Raw genomic sequence first — 25,481 nt, 5'->3', positions numbered from 1 at the left:
CAGGTGCTGTTTCAACAGTCCTTCTTTCACAACATCTAGGGTGGGGTCACTCTGTTAGGCTCTGATAAGGTTACTGGAACTCAGTTCCTAGGGTAGTCAAGTTAACATCCTCTACCCTCATGCTCTCTGAATGTAGAAGGTAGTCACAGAGACCTGGTTCCCTTTTTTGGGCAAAAGGCTACTCAACCACAAACTGCTTATTAAACTCTGTCTGGAAAATATTATTCACTGAAATTATGTCTCAATAGCATAAAGTTTAATTTTGTAATTAACCAAACCATCTGTCATTGCAAGGCTCTCTTAAGGCCATCCAAATGGAAGAACTTTTGCTTGTAGAACCTTGCACAGAGTGGTGTTTTTTGTAATGAGTGAGAAGGAAATGGTATGAATTTTAAATGATGGCTGCAAATAGATTGTCAACTTTTCTCTGCCTTTGATAACTTACCCAACTCAGAACAAACCAATTTCCTAAAGAAAATCTACATCTTTCAGTAAACAGATTATTACCCTTTCCATAAAACACTTAGCTCTCTACTTTATAAAATAAAGTTCATCTGAACATGGATGTTGTTGCAGCAAAGACTCGTCCATCTGTGTTGTCAGGGTGTGTGAATAATAGCAACATTTCCTTGAAAACTTAAGGATAATTACTAAACAAACAACAATTAGTATTAATCAGTTATAAATTTATTCTTCATTTTAGAATTCAAGGTTTTCTTCTTGATGCATTTAGAACAAATGCAAATGAAGAGACATCAAGGAATCAGATATCTAGAAGGCATAAAACATTGTCAGTTGGGGATGCTTGAATCAGGTTTGCATTAGCTTTGGAACTTTAATGACTATTATGGCATGTATTTTAATCTGACACCATCTAAACTGCTCTGAACCAAAAGCTCAGACAGGCAGGGTCTAAAAGACAAATTTTCAACTTTCATGTTTTTATTTTTGGATGTACATGAAGAAAAAGTATCAAAAAATAAAGAATTTTTAAATTAAATTTTATGTCTATATCTTTATAATTGTAATATATCTACCCAAAAGAAGTCACATTGATGAGAAATCATTGAATTTACACAACTCTTTCCATATCTTATCAGTTTATATCACTAAATTTTGTAGTACGTAGTCCATAGGAATGAAGAAGGAAAGAAAGAAGCAAGGAAAGAAGGAAGGATGGAAGGATGGAAGGAAGGAAGGATGGACAGGAACTTTTCTATTGAATAGAATCTAAAAAAAAAAATAAAGATAGTGGTAATCCCTATTTATTGACTACTAGGCTTTTACACAAGACTTTGGTCCAAATAGTACTTAAAGTCTTAATTAATACCTGAGTAGAGCTTTCATTGTCAACCAGGAGATTTGGTTCTAGATTACCTATAACCCCTTAAACTATGTTAATTTTGTAATGCCACTTGCATATATCCTCTACTCCAGTGACGTGGATGGACAGAAATGCAGTTGTAGACACTGAAAAAGTCATTTTGTCTGGATCAGCTATTTTCTGATGAGATCAGTCTCTCAGTCTCATTCTGCCACCTGCATTACAAATGATTGGTCCCAAGAGAGTAGTGATGTCATTATGCCAACACCATCACATCTCAGAGTATTGAGTCAGCCAACTGTGGTCCCATTTTGGTCTGGCTTCTATCTTCTGGTCTACTACCAGTTTGAAATGCCTTTTGAATAATGAATGTCTTCAGTTAGAATTATCTTATTTATCAGTTACTCTCTGAGAATATTACCTGGATATTGACTAAAAGTTATAGTCATATATATTTGAGATCATATATAGTCAATATATGATCTCAAATAGAACGTTATAGGTTTTATATTTTTTAAAGTAACTATCATAGCTAACACTCCACTTACAACTTTTCAGTATGTAGTCTCCATGTGAACTTTTTTTTTTTCTATAGTTAATCTGTTGCCAGAATATAATTGCCAGTAAAGGTAGAGGGAGAAAATAAGGACATTAATCATCCCTAATTTTCAAATTATTTTAACCAATAAAAAGAAAATAAAAAACAACTAATTCATTCCAGATTGTAGGGATATGTACAATGAGTATTTCATGAACCTCACTGGAGATAACTAGAGGAAAGAGTCCACCAAGATTAATACAATTATTGAATGTGTTATAATATTATAATTTTTAATTAGGTATCCATATTTATTTTTGCTAGAACACAGCTGTTGAAGAAAACTCCAAAATTGATTTCTCATGCTGTGTTTTTAGATTTTTAAATTTTTCTCATCAAATATTTGCCTCTGTGAAATACATCTATAATAGTATACCTTAGGTTTGGAACTCAGTTTTAAGTAGCAAATAAGATCTGATCAACTTGAACTAGACTGTCAAACTCTTTAGCTTTGAAGATCACTAAATTATTTTCCTAAAGGGTAGATCTCAGGCCCAGAGATTAAGTCCCACATCGGGCTTCCCACAGGAATCCTGCCTCACTCTCTGCCTATGTCTCTGTCTCTCTCTGTGTGTCTCTCATGAATAAATCAATAAAATCTTTAAAAAAATAAAAAATAAATTATTTTCCTACAAAAGAACTAATAAGGCAATGAAAAGACAAGAGATAATCCCACTCAGCAATAAAATTAAAATGCACAAGGAACACATTAAAACTGAAAGGAGTTATTGGGTATCTCAAAGTTGCATATTTAAGACTTTCATTAGTAATAATTAGAATGAAAATTAGCAATCCAATACTTATGAAAAAGTTTGTGTATTATTGGTTACCTGAGAGAATTATTTTGAAAAGAGAAAATCTTCCCCAGTTCCCCGCCCTATCTCTAGTCCCTTTCAGAACTAATCCTTAGTAAAAAAATAAAAAAAATAAGATGAACAAGGTAGTATCCATATGACCTTAGGTCAGTTATTCTGAAATAGAAGATCTGTTATAAGGAATAAAAAAAAAATATTTTCACATCTTTTAAATGATTTTGTCACTATGCAACATTGCCAAACTGTCCGGATTAAGTAATTTTTCCCTATATGTTTTTAACTATGTATTGAACTCTTGTAAATAAAGTCATAAATCTGCAAATCATAAAGAAATTCTACTCATTTACACTGGAGTAAATAAAACTTTTGAAGAAAATAAAGTTAAAAAATTAAATGGGGAAAATAAAATTATCATTTAAAACTATCTTTTCATTATTGAGCTATATATGCTGTAATTATCAGCAGCCCTTATGTTTGTAAAATTGGTACAGATTGGGCTGGTTATATGCTAGTGAGTCATCCAGTTTGGGAATTTACCAGTAACAAATCACTACAGTTCAACCCCCTTGCTCTACCTCCACACATATTTTCAAGTAGCTACAATCAGAACAACAACAAAAAAATATTCTAGTTTTGGGTTTTCCAAGATTTAAATATCATTAGCAACCTAGGTCCAAAATTGCATATTATATCTCTTAATGCTTTCTATTTTTTTCTGATTGCTGCAATTATAATTTCCTGTCAAAAATGGACAGAATGTAAATCAAATCAAGTTTACCAAACAGAATTTTCAGATTATTCAAACCAAACATGAGGACTTCCCTTCAAAAACTACCAATGAGTTTATTATTTAATACATTGAGAAGAAAGAGATATTTTCACATTGAGTTTCTATGACATTGACTTTGGTATAAGTTATTCACTAGCAAAAGTGTTGTCTGTCTTAGAATTTCAACATTCCATTTGCAATTGGTTAATTTCAGAAAGGAACTCACAGAACTTTCTAACGCTTGATCGTTTGTTGCTTAAATTTTAAAATTATCTCTAATAAAACACAAAACCTGAGTTTCTGTACTTACTTTCCAAAAATAAAACACAATGAAAATTAACTCAATAACTTAGCATTTAATCAGGGAGAAATGATTTTAAACATTCTATATTCAGAGATAATAAACAAATTTATTTTAGAATTAAGGAAATTTACCATGAATAAAGTAATTGTGGGGATTACAATGGTTAATCTTCTGTTTGTTGTAGATAATTCCTTGACAATAATATTCAACTGCTTTGATTGTGTTTTTAAAAATATGCTTTTGGAGTTTTTACAAGGTTTTGTTATGAATACTTGTTTTTGAATTCATACTTACTGGAAAGACAGGCTAAAGGGAGATTAAAGGGAGATCCAGACTATTTCATACAGACCAATTAATGGATTCTCTCTCCAAAGGGTCACTCTGATGACTTTTAACAGCCTATTTAGGGAAGGTAGATTATTGAAGACAGCTAAATTTCCACCTTCCATCCAATGTTTTAGTGTCACATAAACTAAAGCATGACAGTCTATACATTAGTAAGAAAACTCAATGTAGCGTCTTAAAATTGGTGAAGTGGGCCTGACTCTCTAGTTAACAGCTTCTGTTTTTGGTTTGGTTTTGGTTTTGCTTTTTTGTTTTTGTTTTGTTTTTGTTTTTGTTTTTGTTTTTGTTTTTGTTTTGGATATCCTGGACATGACTCTGAAATGTCAAACTTTCTACCCTATTTTATGAGCCTAGGTCAATTTGCATTGGTGATATTTTATTATAGATTCCATTTCAAAAACCGTGTTTTGTATTTCCCCAGAGAGATTATCACATTGATGCCTCACATATCAGGCATCAATGACCTGTGTATCTGGATCTGTCAGTATGAGAAGCAATGCGTGTTACACACCCAATCTATGCATACTGCAGTCAACTAAAATTTGGTCTCAGTTTTCTCATCAGTAAAATGGGTCATCCTTAATTCCATTGAGACCTGTGAGTGGAAAGGAAATTTAAGCTAGTTTTATGTATAGTTCCCACATAATTGGCAGAAATAGATACAGAACCACTATGTACGTTAATTTTATTATGTTTCTTGTTTCTCTTACACCAGCGACTCATAAGCAAAGTAGTTGAAAAGCAGAATCCTAATTTGACTGCATAAATTAATGTGGGTTTGCCCTCAGGTGGTAAATTCCAATTCTAACAACCCCACCCAGTTTGCAAATATGGCTAAAATACTTCTTTTTTTTTTCCTACTTGTTCTGTTCTCTCCATCCACCCCTCATACCACCTTTCCCAAATTAACACCTCCTACCCCAGCCCGAAACATTCTGCTCCTCTTGATAGCTTATAAACTCTGTATCAAACACCTGTGTGCAATTTGTTCCAACAGAAAAGACGATTTCTCTTCAGAAGCAAATAAAGCATATGGCATTTGATTCTCTAAGCACACTCTCAAATATTTTAAGCAACTTCTTGATTTTCATAATTCCGGCTTCTGAAGTGCTTCCTTTTTTTTTTTACCTCAATTTCAAAATTACTAGGTATCATATGATTATTGTAAAGCTGTGCATTTTGCAAATCAACCTCAATTATTATTAGCCTTTGCTTTTTCAGCAGGAGAAATAAATTCCCCACAGTGGCCATTCATTTGCCTCTCAGCATGATCTCGTCCCTAAAGAAACTTGAATCTGAATCTACTTCCTCTTTTCTGGTTGGAAAATAAATGTTTGATTTGGGGCAAGCATGTATGTGAGTTTCATGCACACATACAGGTAATAACATGTCCCCGGCACCACTTTATCCATTAAAGCAATTTCAAATTCCCAGGAATGGGACCTGTTTCGCAGGAAAGCAAAGCACTGGGGATTAGTAGGTAAGCAATTTGGAGGACTTAGGAAATGCAAGTACTCCCAGTAACTGGCTGCACTCTGCCCTCGTTTGTTCCCTGCAGCTAGAAAGACTTGGGGGAAAGTTGCCAACCCATTAGCATTTCCAGAATTGAACATACTTTCTTGGAAATATTCTCTTCCCAAGATAGTATTATTGGAATGATAACAAGAAATATTGAGCCCAACTTTATCCTGGCTCACTCCAGGGTCATGGGGAATATGGTGGTTTCATAGATCTGCTTCGGAGTCGCCTATGACAAAAATTTGAAAGGTTAAACATCTGTAGTTTCTAAGTTTTTTTTTTTTTTTTCTCTCTCTCTCTTTCCTTGACTTTCTCCTGCCAAAGAGTCTTTGCACTAGCACTGGTGAAAGCGTGCAGATGGCCCATTGTACCTTCGTGTCCGTATTCTGAAAGTCTCCTCTTACTCAGCATGGCTCAGAGGTGACAGTCTCATCACAGAACCCAGGTTGCTATGACTCTTAACAAGAAAGAAGAAAAGAAAAAGAGAAGAGTATAAGAATATAATATTTAACTGAAAGTGTAGTGGTCAGTTATTTAAACAATAGAATTAAATAAAAACAGACTTCCTTTTCCTGAGGTAAGAGAGATTAAATATTTAAATAAGATAGCTAATAAGATGGCTTATAGAATATATTTTGTTTTTCTTTGCATCAACAATTTTCATTTACTCCATTCCCCCTCTAAAGACAGTATGACCTCGAGGGAGACTTGCTTTAAATAAGTCATCGTAAAGGTAAGTATGGGATCAATCTGATTTAAAAATCTCCAGTGAGGAATGCTTGCACAACAGACAGCACATATTGCAGTAATGTAGACCTGTAAGTTGTTCCTTTTATTTTTTAGATAGAATGTAGTATTAGTGTATTTCATTTTTATAATAGAGAAAACAATGTAAAGAGTGTCCTTTGGAATTGTAGTGTTGTGGCCCTCAAATTTTCACTTGTTATTTGTGTTCATCATCTCTGAAAACATTAGTTCAACTACACAATCACTGGTGCATCGTGCGTATGTTTGTGTGAAGAATGTATTCATTTCAAAACCCCCCTCAATAAGAGAAAGTCAAAAAATATGACACAAATGAGTAATGTTAGCTTCTAATACACTTGTTAGTAATATTATTACCACAGTAGAGCCACAGAATGATCACCTGGACTTCTTGTTTGTATTTTGTGATTTTCTAGAATCATTTGACATGAATTTGGTCAATAAACCTGTTGATATCACCCGATCTACTAAGTCTTATTTAAGTAAAGCATAAGGTAGACCGCTGCCCAAGGGCTTAACCCAGAATTTTCCGTGTCATATTTAATTTTGGTTTATCTCTCTGTCCCATTGAATTTATCACTAAGGACCATCAGAATATACTATTGTTGCTCTTTGTAATTGTCTGGCAGCACTTACACTAATCCAAATTGATAAGCAGCTATTTACATTCTTTGGGAACCTGCAGTATAAGATGATGGATCTGATCATTTGAACAGCTTTTCCTGTGTCTTGTGATATCATTATGACATGATGTAAAAATCATGGAACAGGTCATATTGCCTATGTGTCACTATACCTTTTGTGAAAACCTGGAACCTCTTCTGTCTGTTGGCTAATTAGTTTATTTCTCCAGAGATTCTCAGCTAGGTGATGATTGCATTCACAATTCAGATAAGAGTTGACATACCTATTTCTCTGTTTATCCAACAACCCACATGCACAGGTCTGTCATCCCCAATTGTATCAGTTTATCTAGAGTCTTCAGCTTTGTTCTACTGAAGAAACTAGTTAGTAAAAGCAATATAGAAGAGTACGGTGCAGTGGGCTCCGTTCCAGTGGCATAGAGGCCCCGGGGCACATGACTGACCAACTTGTGACTCTCAGTTTCAGGTCCTGGGGACACAAGGAAGAACAAAGGATATTTCATTCTTTAAAAAAGAAAAAAAAAAGGAAGGAAGGAAGGAAGGAAGGAAGGAAGGAAGGAAGGAAGGAAGGAAGGAAGGAAGAAAAGTACAGTAAACAAAGAAATAGAAGACAGAAAATGGCACTGTATACTTGGACACTGAAAGTTCATTTAAAGTTGAAGGCGTTCACTATTTCTTAAGTTGTATTTGTTAAGTTCATACATACAAGTAAAATGACTCAAGCTTGACCAAAGCTATTTTTACAACCCACCTTCCTTCTAGGTTGTACTCATTTCCAAAATCTTATCTTGGTTACTCTAGTCAATGGAGTGACTGGAAATGACTCATCAATAGCCGCTCATGCAGGTTTCTTCTGGGAATTAAGTTTAATGAGGCAAGATAAACGTGGTGAAACATATTATGAGTTGGAGCAGTTATCTTTATATCGAGCCAAAGTCTAGACATGAACACATAGATTCATGTTTGCTCATATGATAGGTTTGCTGAAAATGAGGCCATGTTCTGTATCCTGGTATTTTAATATGTTTTTCTAACTCTCCATTGAATAGTAAGGAAAATTTGCACCAGAGGGAGAGCTACATACCAAGAATCTGAGAGTCATGAACTTAAAATGAGCAACCAACAAAAAAACAAAAACAAAAATACTTCCAAACTGAAGAAAAATGGTTTCCTTGAGATAATCATGCCATAATCCGACAGGTCATATTTGCAAACAATTTTCTTTGGAAAAGCTCCTTCTTGCTGGTTGTAAAACTACTTAACATATGACTTAAATGTATAATAATACCTTTATGGACTTTTTCTGGGCCAAGTTTTTGGTCATATATTAATGTAGTGGCTTTAGAATTCGATGGAATGATGGAAAGATCATAAGATGGGATATGGCCTTCCTTGTATATTGACTATGTAACTGTGGTCAATTGCAGTTATTTTTTTAATGGTCTCTTAATTGTGTGGCACATTTATTTGTGTAATAATACATAGGATCAGGTTCATTAAAAAGTATTTTAGAAGTATTTTATTGAGTATTTACTATTTTTAAGCATATTCATGTACATTGCTTCTGTTATACTTTGCAATACAACAAATAGGTCAAAATTATTGTGCATGAATGTTTAGTCTTAGAGACACTAAAAATTCAAAATCACACACAATTAAGAAATTACACAAGCAGAATTTAAACTCAATTTTCACAGATGCTCAAGCCAGTGTTCTCTTCATTACATAGAGAAGAATTTACTAAACATCACAAGCATCATCTTAAGACACAGCCCTGCTTGGCTCCTATAAGATTTGAGATTTAAAACTTTTTTATTTTTTTAAAAATATCTCACTGTCTATAATAGACTGCTTATGTCTCCATCAAATTCATATATTGAAGCTCTAACCTCCAAGGTCATGGCATTGAAAGTTAGGGCCTTAAGATTAGGGCTATATGAGGGGATTAGTGCCCTAATACAGAAAGACACCAAAGAGCTTGCTCTCTTCCCCATGTGCCCACAAAGAAGAGGCCAAGTTAGCACACAGGAAGATGGTGGCTGTCCCCAAACCAGAATAAGAGACCTCAAAATGAAACCGACCTTGCTGGAACTTTGATATTGGACTTCCCAGCTTTCAAAACTGTGAGAAATAAATTTCTACTATTTAAACCACTTAGTCTATGGTATTTTATCATAGCCTGAGCCAACTAAGACACCATCCCATCTGAACCAAACTGACTACAATCTCATTTCAAGAATTAACATGGATGAGAGGAGGCTGGTGGAGAGAAAGATCCATTTCCTTCTGCTTCAAGGGAGGTATATTCCTTATTGCATTAAGAAGCACTACTGTTTGCTCTATTTATCAATTACTCTTCTCCTAGCCACCCTTACATCTAGGGTTTACTTTCATGATGTGCATATGATCTAAAAAATATTGAGTCAATGACTTTCTTATGTATTTTAAAATATTCAAAAAATATTAAGTCAATGACATTCTTATCCCTCCTTGTCTTAATCTCAATTTATAACCAAATAACAAACTCATATGTCAGAAAATTCCTGAGGTTTTTGGTTGGAGATCACCTCTTTTCAGATTTTTTTTTCTCCAGCTATTATCAATTTGAGAAAAGAATAATGCATCAACTTATGACATTGATGCAAAATTTAGCAAAAGCCTTAGCTCTCCTTAGAATATGAGAGACAATTTGCATGTAACTATTTTATTCATATGATTTTAACCTTTAAAATAAAGATAGACTTCAACATTCAGGATAATTCATAGGAATTAAGTGACAGTCATTCATTATTTAAAGTAGACTCAGCTCTTTATGGTAACAAGAGTTGAAAAAAATAACAGGCATTTGAAATGCAGCAAACGGAGCCTGTATTATCCTTAAAAATGATCACTTATGTTTGTAAACAATAGCTTTATAATTACAACCTCATAACTATCTCAAGGCATCCTATCATAAAATCAATAAAGTCAATACTATAACTTTTGGGAACAAATTTAAGACAAAATTAAAAACAAGGGAAAAAGCTGGAAACTAAATTCCTGAACAAAGGCATGAAAAATGATGGAGGGGAGGCACACTTGGATAACAACACTGTTCTCACCAGAACAAGCATCAAGTGTATGAGAAGAAATGCTAACTGAAATGACAGGAAAAGCTTTGCTGAGACAGGAGGTAAAACTCACCACTGTCATATTGCTCAACTTTCTCTGGAGTCCCACTTCCACTTCTCTTTCTCCAAGTTATTTAAAGGTTTCAAAGTAAAGGATGGACAATCCACTGATATTTTCCAATTTAGTTAGCAGCTCATTAGAATAGACCACTGGCAGTATTCTCAGTTAGTGTGCCTTGTCCCTAAATATGCACTGAATTTATATTTAAAGGATCTGTTACTGCCTGCTAATCACACGGAGCAGGAAGATGGCATATTCCAGGTCCCCTGAACACAGTAGCTCACTGCTAGGGGAAGCTGGAGAGGCTTGATCACCTTATTATTCTACTACACAGTATTCACTCATCTTCTAATCAAAATAATCTGTAGTAGTAAAAGTCCTATGCTCAAACATGGGAAGTCAAGAAAAATGCAAAAAGAAGAAAAGTCACATTCACTTCTGCATATTAATTGTTATTAATGTTTCAAAGATTTTATTTATTTATACATGAGAGATAAAGAGAGAAAAGCAAACACATAGGCAGAGAGAGAAGCGGGCTGGCTCCATGCGGGGAGCCTGGTGTTGGACTCGATCCCCAGACCAGGATCACCCCCTAACCCAAGGCAGATACTCAACCATGGAGCCACCCAGGTGCCCTCAAATAATATGATTTCTAAATCTAAACACCTCTGCTTCCCAATGATCAGCATTTTTTTCCCATCAAAATAACAATTTCTGGAATAGAAAATAGCATGTTATTTCTTCTCAAAGGTTACCTATTTTCCCTTTCCTATATTATAAAGCTGTGAAGTGATGTCTTGTTATTTATATAATATATATTTTCTTGTTTCTATTCAACTTGAACTGAGAAAAAATATATTTGTATATGTAAAAGGATATGTACAATGTCCGTAAGTGATCTAATAAAATAAAACTTACATGGATGATTCTTTTTTATCCTAAAATCAGGAAAAAGGATTTTCTTTTTCTAAATATTATTCAATGTATTCATTTGAATACTTGTTGCTTAGAATGTAAAGCAAAACTAAAAATAAATAAATCATATTCTAAATTTTTTTTCAAAATAAAGTGAATTCAGAGATTCTGGAAGAGGCAAGCTCTTTATTTTCAAAGTAGATGACTTTGCTGAACTCATAAGTGCTAATCATTGTCACCATTATTTTTTTTTTCTGATAAGAAATAGAATTGTAGATAATCATAATGGAATAATATTGAGTTACTCCATAAGGAATATTCCAACTTCTATTAAAAGCTTCTTAATGGGGATCCCTGGGTGGCGCAGCGGTTCAGCTCCTGCCTTTGGCCCAGGGCGTGATCCTGGAGACCCGGGATCGAATCCCACGTCGGGCTCCCGGTGCATGGAGCCTGCTTCTCCCTCTGCCTCTGCCTCTCCCTCTGCCTCTGCCTCTGCCTCTGCCTCTGCCTCTGTCTCTGCCTCTCTCTCTCTCTCTCTCTCTCTGTGACTATCATAAATAAATAAATAAAAAATTAAAAGCTTCTTAATGAATGTGCCTAAAGATACTCAGAACCCACAACTGGAATGAAGGTATATGGAAGTTTGGGCCCATCCCTTAGGGAAGCTGTGTGGGACTGTTGATATCCCTAGGGCAGATGTCTTGAGCCACAGGCAGCCTTCCCTCTACCCTAATCGGCCACACAAGTATTGTTTTCCATTTTGTTTTGCTTTGCTTATGTTGTGAAAGCGGTGGGAAAATTTTGCTTTTTGTTTAAAAAAAAAAAAAAAAGTCTTCCTGATTAGATCTACCTCAGTGGAGGAAAATAGTAAACCTTTAAGTGTTTGGTTATCTGCATGAACATTGAAACAACTGTGTCTTTAAAATTTCTGAACTTACTTTTCTGTTTACCTAACCTCTTTGACAAACCCACATGATCTACCAAATGGTCTGAAAATTTCATGTAGGCATCATCCTACATGCAGATGGCTTGATCCCTGTTATTTCTCACACACATTTACCTACATCAAGTTCTATTCCATCAGGTCAGTGTCCTCTGGGTGACTGACTAGTAATTTGACAAACCATTTGTGGTTAAGTGGTTTGATGTGTTAACTTATGTAGATAACATTTGCATTTTAACAAGGACTATCAATTCTGCTGGATGGTAAGGAGTTCATCTGATGCTTGTTTGTATAACCACTGGACAAAATGCCTGGTTCATAGCTGGCACACAGTTTTGTTTGTTTGCCCGCTTTTTCATGAATTAATTGATGCCCTCTAGCAGATAAAGATAATTGCAACAAAAGTGCATAAAGTCCTTAGGTTCATAATGACTGGTTGTGTATCCTCAGTGTTGGTTTAGAGTAAGAACATTTTCATGGCAGAAGGAAAGAGAATTTGCACATGTGTGAGAGCGAAAGATACATTCTTAAACTATCATGTCTAGACTGGACAGTGTGAGGGAAATATTTCTTTGACATTCTTCTTAAATGCTTCAGATTCACAAGAATAAAAATTGTGTTAATCTTTTTATTCAGAGTATTTTTTAAGAGTTTGTATTACATACAGAACCTGTAAAAGTAAGACATGTCAACTGGTGATGACATAAGGAATCTTTCCCCTTTTGTTTCTTTGCTATTGTGACACATTTTATTTTGAAATTAAACTTTTCACATTTGGATGGGAACAGAGTATGTTCTTTAAATCCTGGTAAGGAAAACATGCAGGATGGCTTTGGATTAGAGGACATAAGGTATTTCTCTCAGTAGCAAGCCAGTTTTCACGAGGGGGCGGTTTGCTCCCAGCACCCATCTGCATGCGTGTGAACAGACCTTCCACCAGGTGTCCACCCCAAGCACACACAGATGTAGAACAAGGAGAAGGTGTCCCCAGTGGAGAAGAGGAATGGCCCTATGATAAATTACAGAGACATGGTGTTCTAGTTGGAAATTTCACCAAATTGACTGGAGAGGGAAAGCAAATAACACTATGAGTCATTATACACAAAGCATCTCTTAAATATAGGTAGAATTTCAAATAAAAATGGATTTATTAGGATTATAGCTATTACATGCCACAGGCATTGTTTTTAGCAATAAAAGATACATCAAGATGTATAAGGCATAATTTCTGCCCTTGAAGAGGTGAGCAATCTACTTAAGGATAAATATGCTATATCATGGAAAGAGACAAAATAATTCACTTCAGTAAGCATTTAAGATAGAGTTCAATAGGTGTTGCCATATAATTATGTTTAAACATTTCTCCTTAGCTGATCAGAATTACTACATGTTCTTGGAAAGTGAAGCAGTACATGCATAATAGCAGAATGGACAACTGGGCCATGTTAGAGAGTGGAACACGGTGGTTAGGAATACAAGTCCTGAATTTAGATTTCACGTACAAGTCTTGACTTTCCACTTATAGGAAAAGAGAACATTCTCCTTTCTAGAAGAAGAAAACTATCAAGCGGAAACTGAGCCCAAGGCAGACGCTTAACTGACTGAGCCACCTAGGTGCCCCTGCATTTCCTTTTTAAGAAATTTATATGACAGACAAATTTAGTGCATGGTGAATGTGATGGCATTTTATCCTTAATCTTTTACATCAACATTACCATTAGAATTAAAATTATGTAAAAATTATGATGATAATAACTAATTTACTGAAATTAAGAAAAAGTAAATTACATTGAATGGAGACTTTATTAATTCATATTTTTTTTCTTTCACTAACCATATAAACTTTACCAGTATATCACAAAACAGACACTCAATAATTAAATTCTATCTTTGATATTTTATTTATTTTCAGTCATTAAAAAACAATAGAACTTTACACTGTCTTCAGTTTTGTCCTGATGAATGCATATTCAACAAAGATGACCTAATAGCTTTTTAACTTGACTTAAATCTTTTAAATATTTAGACATACTGTTTATGGGCCTTCATACACATTGTTGCCTTAGGCTTTGTCATTGTAGATGTGGGCTGACAAGAGCAGAAGTCATTAAGAAATATTTCAATTAAGTATATTTTAGGTACTAGTGCTGCTACTACTAATAATAATTCATAATAGATAATCCAAAATTCCCTATTAAAAAAGTAGGTGTATTGGTCCTTTTAACTGACAAATTTAATTTATCAAGAAATAATTTCTTCTTTTAGTCTTTCCTTCTCTATGTTGGTCTTATTCTTAGTGTCTCAGGGGCATAGTGGCTGCTATATTTCAATCCTCATTCTCTTAGACCTAAATCCAGTAGGAAAAGGAAAACTCTTTTCCGGTTGTTTCTATAAGAGTTCAGACATTTCTCTTATTAGATTTGCCTGGTAGAGTGTGTCCATTGGCTGAGAACCAAATTTCCTGCTTCACCCCCAAAACCCAGTTGGAACACTAGACTGGCAGTGTTGACCATGGTAGAAGTGGTAAATCCTTAAATAAAAACAAACGACGGCTGTTGGGAAAAGGGAACAGGACTACAGGGGAGGTAAGCAATTATGGCCCACTGATTGCATTGGTTACAGACTGATGAGCAATTATGAGAGAAAGAGCAAAGCTGACAAGAGGGAGGTGAGGGGACAGATTCAAGAACTATTCAGTAGATCTCATGTACTATAATCAATGTGGATGGTTTTTAAGATTATGGGGAAAGTACTCCAAAATATTCAGATTGCTGTTTTCAGTAATAGTAAAGTCTCAGGAAATAAAGGAGTGGTGAGTTTGAAGGGAAAGTGATGAGGTCAGCTTTCAAAACCTGGACCATGAAGTATCCCTAAGACTAGCAGGAGGGGATGGGAGATGGGAGATGTGCATATTCCTGAGATCAGTTGATAGGTTTACATTGAAGGTATACAAGGCAACTCTGGGAATAGATTGCCTAAAGACAGTGTAAAGGGTAGAAAGGAAAGACCTGCAGATGGAATATTAGGAGCCATTAAAATTAAACAAAGAACAAAAGGAGTCATAAAACTATTTTAGGAGAGAAAGAACTGTTAACACCACGAGAGAGTGTTTTCATAACAGCAGTGAGTGATGCAATTAAAAAGTCCAGGAAGATAAAGAAAGGAATCCTTTGTCAATGTCTTTGATGATGCCACCTGTAGTGGAGAGATATATATGGAAGTCATACTATGGTTGACTGAGGAATGAAAGGACATGGAAGAACTGGAAGGAATGCAAGAAACTGCTGGTATTGAGCTTAACTGTGAATGAAAATAGAGAAATGGGGTTGATTGATATGACATTTTGTCATTTAATTGTTTGTTTAGACAACAGAAGGGCTAATGGGCAGGAGGAAAAAGAGGAACACGGAGAGAGGAACACAAGCCACACTGACAAATGGGAGACAACAAACATTTGTTACAGAGGAGAAAGAGGGGGAGATTTCAATTAGGTCCATGAGTCAATAAAAATCAGAACTAGGATGGAAACTCTTATGCCCCAGATTGTAATAGCAATCTTTAATACAGATCTATTTACCCTGCCTTGTGTTGTCTTCAAATCACATTTGCAAAGGAGAATGCAGAAGAGAAGGTGAGGTGGGGGTTGAGTGGATCTGGAAAAGATATACACCAGTTACAGATCACCCGCTATGTGTCAGGTATTGTACCAGCCACCATATATGACTCTACTTATGCAACAACATGTACTGGTACTACTGTGATCTGTACTGAAAAAGAAAGCAAGTAATTTTTTTGAAGATTTTATTTATTTATTCATAAGACACACACACACACAGAGGCAGAGACATAGGCAGAGGGAGAAGCAGGCTCCATGTGGGACTCGATCCTGGGACTCAAGGATCACGCCCTGGGCCAAAGGCAGGCGTTCAACCACTGAGCCACCAGGCATCCCAGAAAGCAAAAAAATTAACATAGTTCATGGTAAAACCAAAAATCAAACTCTGGATCCTATATGACTATTCCTCTAGTTCTCTGATATGGATTATCAGAGAACTACATCACTGACACAATGTTGAAATAGGAAGAATGGTTTAAATTATATTTTATATTGCTTCTACCAAGAAAAATATGAAAGGCAATAATGAAAGAACATTGCAGACCTCATTACAGGCAAGTAGAGAAACCTGTTTAAGTCAATATATAATGATTGAGTTTAGATATTTATCAAAGACATCTAAATGGCAAGTTGTTCTCCCACATTAAAAGTAATAAAGCAAGCATCCATGTCTATGCAAGGATCTGCAATGAAAAAGTTATTGTTATCTAATTGCTATAGACTAATATTTATATTTCCCCAAAATTATATCTTAAAACCTAATCTCTACTGTGATGGCATTTAGAGGTGGAGCCTTTGGGATGTGATTAGGTCAGGAGAGTGAAGCCCTCTGAATGGGATATAAGCCCTTAGTGTCTTTATTAAAAAGACCCCAGAAAGCTTCTCCTTCTTCCTTTCCACCATGTGCAGACATAGTCAGAAGCTGTCTGTGGACCACAAAATGGACTGTCATCAAACATTGAATCTATTGTAGCCTGATCTTGTGCTTCTTAGCCTCCAGAAGTGTGAGAAAGAAGTATATGTTGTTTATTAGCCACTGAGATGATGGTACCCTGCTATAGCAGCCCAAATGGGGGAAGACGCTAACCAACACTACTAGCCATATTTTATTAATTCTAAGAATAACTTTAAAATCTTTTTGAATGTCTGAAATTGAGATTTTTACAATTAGTGCTAGGTTACAGTAATGGGGTGATCCTAAATTAATAAAGAAGGGGTGTCGGGGTAGTTTAGCGGTTGAACATCTGACTCATGGTTTCAACACACAGTCTTGTGTGTTGTGGGATCAAGCCCCTTGTTAGGCTCTGCACTGAGCATGAAGTCTGCTTGAAAGATTCCCTCTGTCCCTCCCCCTCCACAGTCTCTCTTTTCTCTCTCGAATGGATAAATAAATCTTAAGGAAAAAAAAATGATAGATTAGGCTTATTAATCTTGGAAAAATTGATGTGGTCAGCAAGATCTAATTTTTAATTTAAAGAACATGTAAAGAGAGATAAAAATACAAGAACTAAGTTTTGGCTGGGTCATTTTTATTCAGTCCCACACAAAAAAGAATGTTCTTGTATCTGCGACACATCTTCCCAGGGAGGTGATCAGACTCCTGCCCTCCTGATGCTCCTTTTTCCATGCTCAAGAATAACTGGATTATTCTGATAAAAGAGCTGTTCCTGGAAGTAAACAGGAGTGCTCTACCCCCAGAAAGGGAACCAGTCCACGTAGTATATGAATAAATCTGGAGTCTGATATATATATTAGTTAGACAAAGTTAGTTAAGCAGCCCAATAAAGTGCCTCATTTCTAAGCCTACTACACAAAGTAAAACATTCCTGAATATGTTGATCCCACCCGTAAGAACTTACCCCAATGTGAGGTGCTGATTCTAGGATAGCTCCATAATGCCTTCCTCAAACTGCAGCCACCAAAGTGTTGAGCAAGCTACCAAGGGTTGAGCCACCAGACAGCAGCACCTCCACACTATTTCACATATGCTTCTTGTCTTTTACAGTCAGAAAATTAAAATTCTCTTGTAAGTGAGTGATTTCTAAATAATATATCAAAAATATATTCTTAGAAAAATCCCCTTAAAAAGAGTCTGAAATGTAACTCTGCACAAATCAGAAAAGTAAAAGTATAATTATCTGTATGGGGAAAGAAAAGATATCTAATTTGTGAACTGAGGTTCTTCTGAATTACTGAAATTAGTCAAGGGCAAATTTTCTCAAGTAAATGGCTTTGGGAAGAAAAGAAGAACATCCAATTTCACAACTTGTGGTTCAGAATCTGTTGCAGATTGACAACCCCTTTCAGATTATTTTCCACTTAAATTCTGTATAAATATGACCCAACAACTATAAAACTGTGGCTTATTAAATAGTTGATAAATCTCAATAAATGTGACTGAAGATTTAATTTATTCTTCATTGAAAAATAATAAATACATGTTAAAAACAATGGAATCTTTACTTGTGTCAATAATATGAAAATCTTTATCCCTTTTTTGTAGGTGAAGAGTCAATGCAGAAGCATCAGAAATATATATACATATATATATATACATACACACATATAATTAAAGGCTAACTTATTAAAGATACAACGTAATAGAGAACTATAGAAAGGTGAGTTTTTTTTAATTTTTTTTAGAAAGGTGAGTTGAGGTAAAAAATATATATATATAAAACTATATATATATATATATATATATATATATGTGTGTGTGTGTGTGTGTGTGGAAAACAATGGCGTTTATTCTAAACTTACTGATTATCAGGTAATTTAGGATAGTAGATTTTTTTTTTCTCCCTGAGAACAGCCAGTTTTAGAAAACTGCATTTCAAATTTTCACATTGGTTGGGTAAAAGTACTTCTGTTAGCAGTTCTTAGCCTTTCAAGAATAAAATTTATTGATGTTTAAAATTTAAATCATAGGCTATAAAGGGGGAACAAAATCAGAAGTAACTGATTGAGTTACCACAAGGCTTATAAACAAGTTTCCAAATGGCTAAACTAATTGAATATTAAAGAGAAGAAAAATAAGAACTTGAAGTGGAAGCAGTGGTTGGACAATGGATTACAAAATTTATAATCCAAAATGAACTCAAAATTGCTAACAAACAAATTGTAAAGGAATCGGAGTCAACAAAATATGAACAAAGTATCACCCCTCTGTGATGTTTTATAGAAATCAATACCAATCAAGGCCGGGATAGAATTAACCAAAAACCTAATAGAATGTCAGACACATAAAGTGAAAGTGAGAATAGAATCAACTGTAAATACTTCCACTTCCCTAAATATCGCTCTCTAAAAATCAAGAAAACTGAAGCCAAATTGTTCTAGTTTAGTCCGGAATATCCCTTATGTTACATTCTGTCTAAATCTACATTTCAAGTTTTAAATCTGCTTTGATAGTCCTAAAGCAACAATAGCACCATTAATTGAACCTTTCTTGCGTGCTGAACGCGGTGGCATGCCTTATAGATGTATCGTAGTAACAGTTTTTGGGACCATAGTGGAGAAACAGAGGCAAAAAGAGAGTAAGTGAGTTAGTCACTAGTTAGAGAAGTTAGTAAGTGGTGGAGCGGCAAATGCCACCACGTCTGGCTGACTCAGAGGAGCAATGACACACTTCACCACACTAGATACATGTGAAAAGCTGATCCTACAAAACAGTCTTAAGGGGTAACAGTATGTCATCTGCCCATCAGCAACATTCAGAACTTCCAATAAAAGTAAGATATTGAACTGAATAGGGCTAAAACTAATATGGAAAATATCAGAGTCCAGCATAAGACATTAAGATAGTTCAGTAATATTTCATGGTTACCAGAGTTAAAGGCAGCTGAGATATCTAATAAGATGAGTACAGTCAAAGACCCTATTTCAGAGTTAATAGGCAGATCATTACAAGCTTTGACCAAAGCAGTCCCCATACTGACCTAATCAAAATCCAGAATGAAAATTATCATAAAGTGCATGATGAACCAATTAGCCTGGAGCTGGGTTGCTTCTATCTGCTCAAGGATCTCAGCTGGGAATGGTAAATTAAAAACTAAAAGGAAATGAGGAGGAAAAAAGCACTAGAAGGCAGGAGTATTCGTTTAAATTCTGGGCCCCTGTGCAAAAGTTTCAGAGAGAGAGAGAGAGAGAGAGAGATCCCTTCTGCTTTGTCTATAGTAAGACAAATAAACAAACACATACATAGATCCCAGGCCAAGAGCAGGAGCCCCTGCGTGGGCCTCCACCCACCTCCAGGGAGCACAGATGGGATTTGTAGCCCACTTAGACAAGTAAGGAGGGAGTGCCTTCATTCACTATCTTACCGTAAAATGCTACGCATGGAATATATATATATTTTTTAAAATGGTGTAGGAGATGCAGGTTTAGAGCTTCAAGTTGGTGAAAACTGTGGACAGGAACAACTAGCTCATTTGAATCAACCGTAACAGAATCTTAACTAGGATCCTATCGAGAAATAATAGATTCAGTGCTTCCCAGTTTTTCTGTGTATTCTCTATTGGGTGTTTTTTTCTGTAACAAATTGGAAGGGAAAATTTAGAAGTAGATTTTGGGTGGAAAGCAAAAGAGCACAAAAGAATTTACAAGGTCAATGTGCCACTTTTCTCTGAAGATTCTGAGGTTGGGAGACATCAAATCTAAGATCTGATATTGGGTGAGACTGAGTCATGTAGTAGAGAGAAAACAAGGAGAAGCTATAGGTTGGGAAACTCTAGCTAACCTTGCCATTCATTAACCATCTTGCCATCATCAATCTCCTTTCCATAATTTAAAGTTGCTTAATTATTTATCTATTTTTTTTATTTATTTGAATGAGAAGGGTTGGATTCACAATATTCTAAAGAATTTTTAATTCAAACATTCTCATTTTAAAACTTCATATGGACATTGGTAGGAAAACAATTAAAAAGAAATAGCCTCAAACATGCTTTGACTTCCTCTCAAATCAATCAAAGAATAATTGTGCATTTTCTGCATTTTCTGGTCTTCTGGTAAACACTTCCTGAATTACCTTCCCTTCCTTCTATTTTTGCATCATCCTCTTCAAAATACTTACTTAAGAAGACTATGTACTGACTCTGTGCATGTTTCCATTGTTCTAAACTTTTTTTAGAATTGCCTTCATGCAAATTTGGACAGCAGAAAAAAAGCACTTTTACTTAGAAGCCACAGGTCATGTTCAAAACGATAACCCATTTTGATCACATTTAATCTCAAATTGCATGAGGGTCTTTTAGAAAAATAAAACAAAATTAAGGTTCAGTGTTGAAAATGTGCTAAAACTATTTGCCAGAAAATGTCGAGGCTTAAAAGACTTAGAGAGAGAGAGAGAGAGAGAGAGAGAGAGAAGGAAGGGAGAAAGAGGAGGAGAGAGAAAAAAAGAGAGAGAGAAGGTTCTAAATGATTTGCAACAAATAATTCTTCGTCCCTAAGCATTGCTGGCCCGGAAAGAATTGTTCTGCTACTACGTGGCTGGTTTATTTTGTTGGGGACACACTCCTATGTGTCTCAGAACCTGGGACTGTTAATCAATATTCCCAGTCATGTCTCATAGCTGGGTCCTTTAATTTATCTCCAGATGGTAAATTCCAGTCAAAGTTAGTATAATAAAATGGCATGGGCATTAGAGTCAGACACACTTAAGCTGAAAACATAGCTTCACTGCTTGCTAATTATGTGATTTCAGGCCAGTTACTGAGTCTCGGTTTGTCAACTTATAATTATGGGAATATTATCTAATCATGTGGCTATTTTAAGATTCCAAAGAGAATAGTGAAAACTCTCAGCACAATGCTGGAGCAGAGTGGCTGAGAGCAGCAAGGAGCTGCAGGTCGGACCCTCAGCACCCCCGCCTCTTGGGGTGGCACAGAGAACTGGTCACCTGTACCCCCCCTAGAAAGACTCCACAGGCTGGAGAGATGGTGGCAGTTTTCAGTAAACAGATAAAACTGCACATTTTCACCAGTGAAATACAAGGCCTGAGGAGGAAGAAACTAGGTTAAAACTGGGCATCCTTGTACCTGATTTGATCAGAAAACGGTAACTCAGAAGAGGCTGGAGCTCCTGCAAATTGGCAGATGGCCTGGAACCAGGACTCCTACAAGACAGTGGGAAAGGTTTTAATTTAATATTTGATTTAAAGGAGAGACCTTTTTTTTTTTTTTTTCCCTTCTTTTATGAGTGGCAGCTCATTTAGGAGCCATTGGCAGGAATTACGGTACATCTGGCAACTATATACTTCATTTGGGAGTGGTGGGTGGGGGCATTCGGGTGCTTAAGCTTCTCCACAAACCCAGGGAGCATTACCTTTGCAGAGACCGCACCAAAATTGAAGCCAGGGAGGGGGCTCCAGTCGTGGAACTTCAAGACATAGGACAATACAAGCTTTCTTTTGAACATCCTTATGGATCTGGTTACTCTCAAGCAATCCGTGTGCTCACACACACAGACTCAAAGATGAAGCCATTCTGGAAGCAAAGTAATTGGCAGATAAATATTATTGATCGCCTTTAACCGAACACCCTGAGAACATCAAGGGTGCCCATCAGACTGAGCTTGGCTCTGTTGTTCCCACCCAGTTCTCCCTTCATTTGCAGAGCTTTGCATCAAGTCATTCTTCCTTTCCTCCTTTCCTTACTTCCTTTTCTCCTTTCTTTCTTTCTTCTTCTTCTTCTTCTTCTTTTTTTTTTTTTTGTCAGAAAAAATTATGAAAGTGTCACTTTCCCTTTGCAGTTAATTCAGGAGAGATCCTCAATTCGAGCAGGGCACATTTTCATGCAAATACAGCAGCACAGTTTCCAGCCCCCTAATAGCTTCTTACAAATGATGTGCCATTACAACGAGGTTTATTTAAACAAATTTAATACATCTTTAATCAAGCTGGAGAGCATTTTCAAAGGTCACGCTCCAAATCAGGATCACTGTACTGAGCTTATCAAAGTATTAGCTTAAGGGGGAGGGAGAATTATTTCTTGGACAAGTAATTTTAGGCAAATCTTTATTTACATTTTTATTCAGTTATTAAATTTTATTCCTTTCCCTCCTCCTTCTAGTCTCCATTTATGAACCTATAAGAAAGTCTGCAAATGGAGCTATAAGCATATCACTACAGTCAGTCCTTCTAGAGGCGACGCCTTTGAAGACAGAGGGTCTAAAAGGCAAGGACAACAGACCAGGCATTTTCAATGTCAGAGATAATCTTTTAGTGCCTCTAAAGCATCCTTCCCAAAGGTCTCACATTAGGCTCTGTATATATTGCTGAAATTCTAATGCACTGTTTCTTCAGTGGATAAATGAAATAGACTTTGAGAGTTGCCCTAACCTAGACCTTCATTCTTCCTCCCTCTCTGTCTCTCTGTCTCTCTGTCTCTGTCTCTCTCTTTCGCTCTGTATATCACATACATGCAAACACACGTGTATTGTCTTTTACTAATTATTCCCGCAAGCACTAATATGATTAGCCAAGATTCTTCTTGACTCTTGAATATTTGACATGAATATGTATGGAACAAAAAAAAGACCAGCTTGGTGCACCTAAGAAAAATAAGTTTATCTTTGATACTAAATCTTTGGACAAATGTCAGTAACAGCAACCGCCATATGCAGTCATGATGACAGAGGAAATGTCAGTGTTTTCAGAGTGTGAAATTCCATTCTATAAAATCCAACTCTTTATTCCAGTATAAAAGCAACTAATGAGGCCCCTAGATTAAAGGGGAAGTGAACTCTGAAAACACACACACACACACACACACACACACACACACACGAGAAATAGCTGATGGGAAGAGAAGAGTTACTCCTGAGGATTTTAATGCTCATTAGACTTAGGAGCTTTCAAACTTCTCAACAACATAGAAATGAAACAGAGCATCTGAAAAGACAACCCTGAGATAATGAAAAGATCATGCAGCACTGCTATTGAATCTATTTTGGGGTCTTAGCTCACCACCAGCAATTGCCTCTAGGGTGAAGAAAAGTGGGGACCGGAACAATATAGGAGAATCACAGAACTGATTGTTTCTGCAGACCAGTAGGGGACAAAGCACCATCCCTCCACATAAATGGCGTGCAGGTAGCACCACACAGAAAGTGGCACTTTATAGGGCAGGGCAAAGGGAACAGTACATAGGAAGAAACTAAGAAAAAGAAAATAAAAATTGTATGTGGCTTAAGATAACTAGGGAATTGGTATATAATCAGTAATGGCAGAAGAAGGATCAAGAAACAGCTATTTGGGATTGAGGTTGATTCACAAATCATTGAATGCTTTATCATTAAGTCTTTGGTTGCAAAACCCACCAAAGAACAGGGGTACCTGGGTGGCTCTGTTGGACTATTGATTTTGGCTCCGGTCATGATCTCCCGACACATGGGCCTAGGGGTCTGCTTGTCCCTCTTACCACCACACCCTGCTTGTGCAAGCATGTGTGCTCTCTCACTCTCTCTCCCCCAACTCTCAAATAAATAAATAAAATCTTAAAAAACAAAGAATCCCACATAAATGAACGAGAGAGACCACACACACACGCACACCCTGAAGTAAAAAAACACAATGAAAATCAAATGTGGATTTGGAGATACAATCTCTACCTACAGATCAGTTCCCTCTCCCCTTTTAATATGATCCTCACACTATTCTGAAGGCACAGAATATCATTTCCAAGGATGTGTGGCAAAAGTTAAACAATGAAGATGAGTTTTATTTTTTTAAAGATTTTATTTATTTATTTGAGAGATAAAGAGTGAGAGAGCATGAGTAGGGGGAGGGAGAGGGAGAAGCAGACTCCCCACTGAGCAGGGAATCCAATACAGGGCTGATCCTAGGACCCTGGGATCATGACCTGAGCCAAAGGCAGATGCTTAACCAACTGAGCCACTCAGAGGCCCCAGAAGATGAGTTTTAGATGATTTTATATCTCTGGTCCGTTCACATTGTGTGCCCTCTCAAGAAGGTGACGAATTGGGGGAGAACCAGAAGTTACCTCAGCTTGAATAAATGCCAGCCATTCTTTTCTGTAATTTCTGGGAAAATGTTTATGTCTTGATGAGTCTATATATTATATCAGCAACCCTGCAAGTGCTCATCTCACAATCCCCCTGACTTCCCAGTCAAGGGTGAATGGCCACACACTGACTCCCTTGGCAAGCCTGGGCTCAAAGTTGCCCCTCTTTCCCACAGCACTTGTTCCTCCTCTTCTCTGTACCCCAAGCCCTACTCCTCTCACCTTTCTTTTCCTGAAGGAGAGTCTGGAATTCTAGGAATATTGGCACGAATCTTCCAGTGTCTGTGGTGCCAGTAACTCTGCCTTTGCCTGGGCATGGGTGTGAGGGGAGGTGGGCACGAAGTGGCACAGTAAAGAGTTGCTCTCAGGTCTCCCTGCCGAGGCTGTTCACCTGTGCAGCCTTAGACACATGTACATCCTGGTGTGGGACTCAGACACTCTGCCACAGCGGGTCTGGCCTGAAGTGGGGCATCTATGATTTGGAAAACTTTCCCAGGTGATGTCTGTAGGAAAATTAGTGAAATCCCGCTACCCCCTGCCATCTTTCTGATTCATTTTCTACTCTGTTATCTAGTCACTTACCTCCTCTAAGCCTCAGTGTGGAAGACGGAGAACCATTCGTCTGTCTCTTCATTCTTCCAGAAAGTATTTATCATGTGTCTGCTATCTGCTTTGCATAAATGAATCATCCCTCCAGAAAATTTCAGTCTGGTGAAATAGACTGATTTAAA

At 36.4% G+C, this 25,481-nt stretch overlaps 1 long non-coding RNA gene across 1 annotated transcript; it reads right to left on the bottom strand.

Annotated features, from left to right (window-relative positions):
* Positions 1-3,842: 3,842 nt before the first annotated feature.
* Positions 3,843-25,383, bottom strand: LOC102156621. The gene is made up of 7 exons (XR_005374301.1): positions 25,333-25,383; positions 22,052-22,212; positions 21,766-21,842; positions 17,587-17,723; positions 7,346-7,551; positions 6,045-6,130; positions 3,843-4,750 (listed from the first exon to the last, which is right to left on the bottom strand). It is a non-coding gene; the product is annotated as an uncharacterized LOC102156621 (long non-coding RNA).
* Between the last annotated feature and the right edge of the window lie 98 nt (positions 25,384-25,481).

This window comes from Canis lupus, chromosome 19 (assembly GCF_011100685.1).
Source record: "Canis lupus familiaris isolate Mischka breed German Shepherd chromosome 19, alternate assembly UU_Cfam_GSD_1.0, whole genome shotgun sequence".
Taxonomy (NCBI): domain Eukaryota; kingdom Metazoa; phylum Chordata; class Mammalia; order Carnivora; family Canidae; genus Canis; species Canis lupus.
The sequence above is the reverse complement of the archived record's forward strand: the minus strand, read 5'-3'. Positions and strand labels throughout refer to the sequence as shown.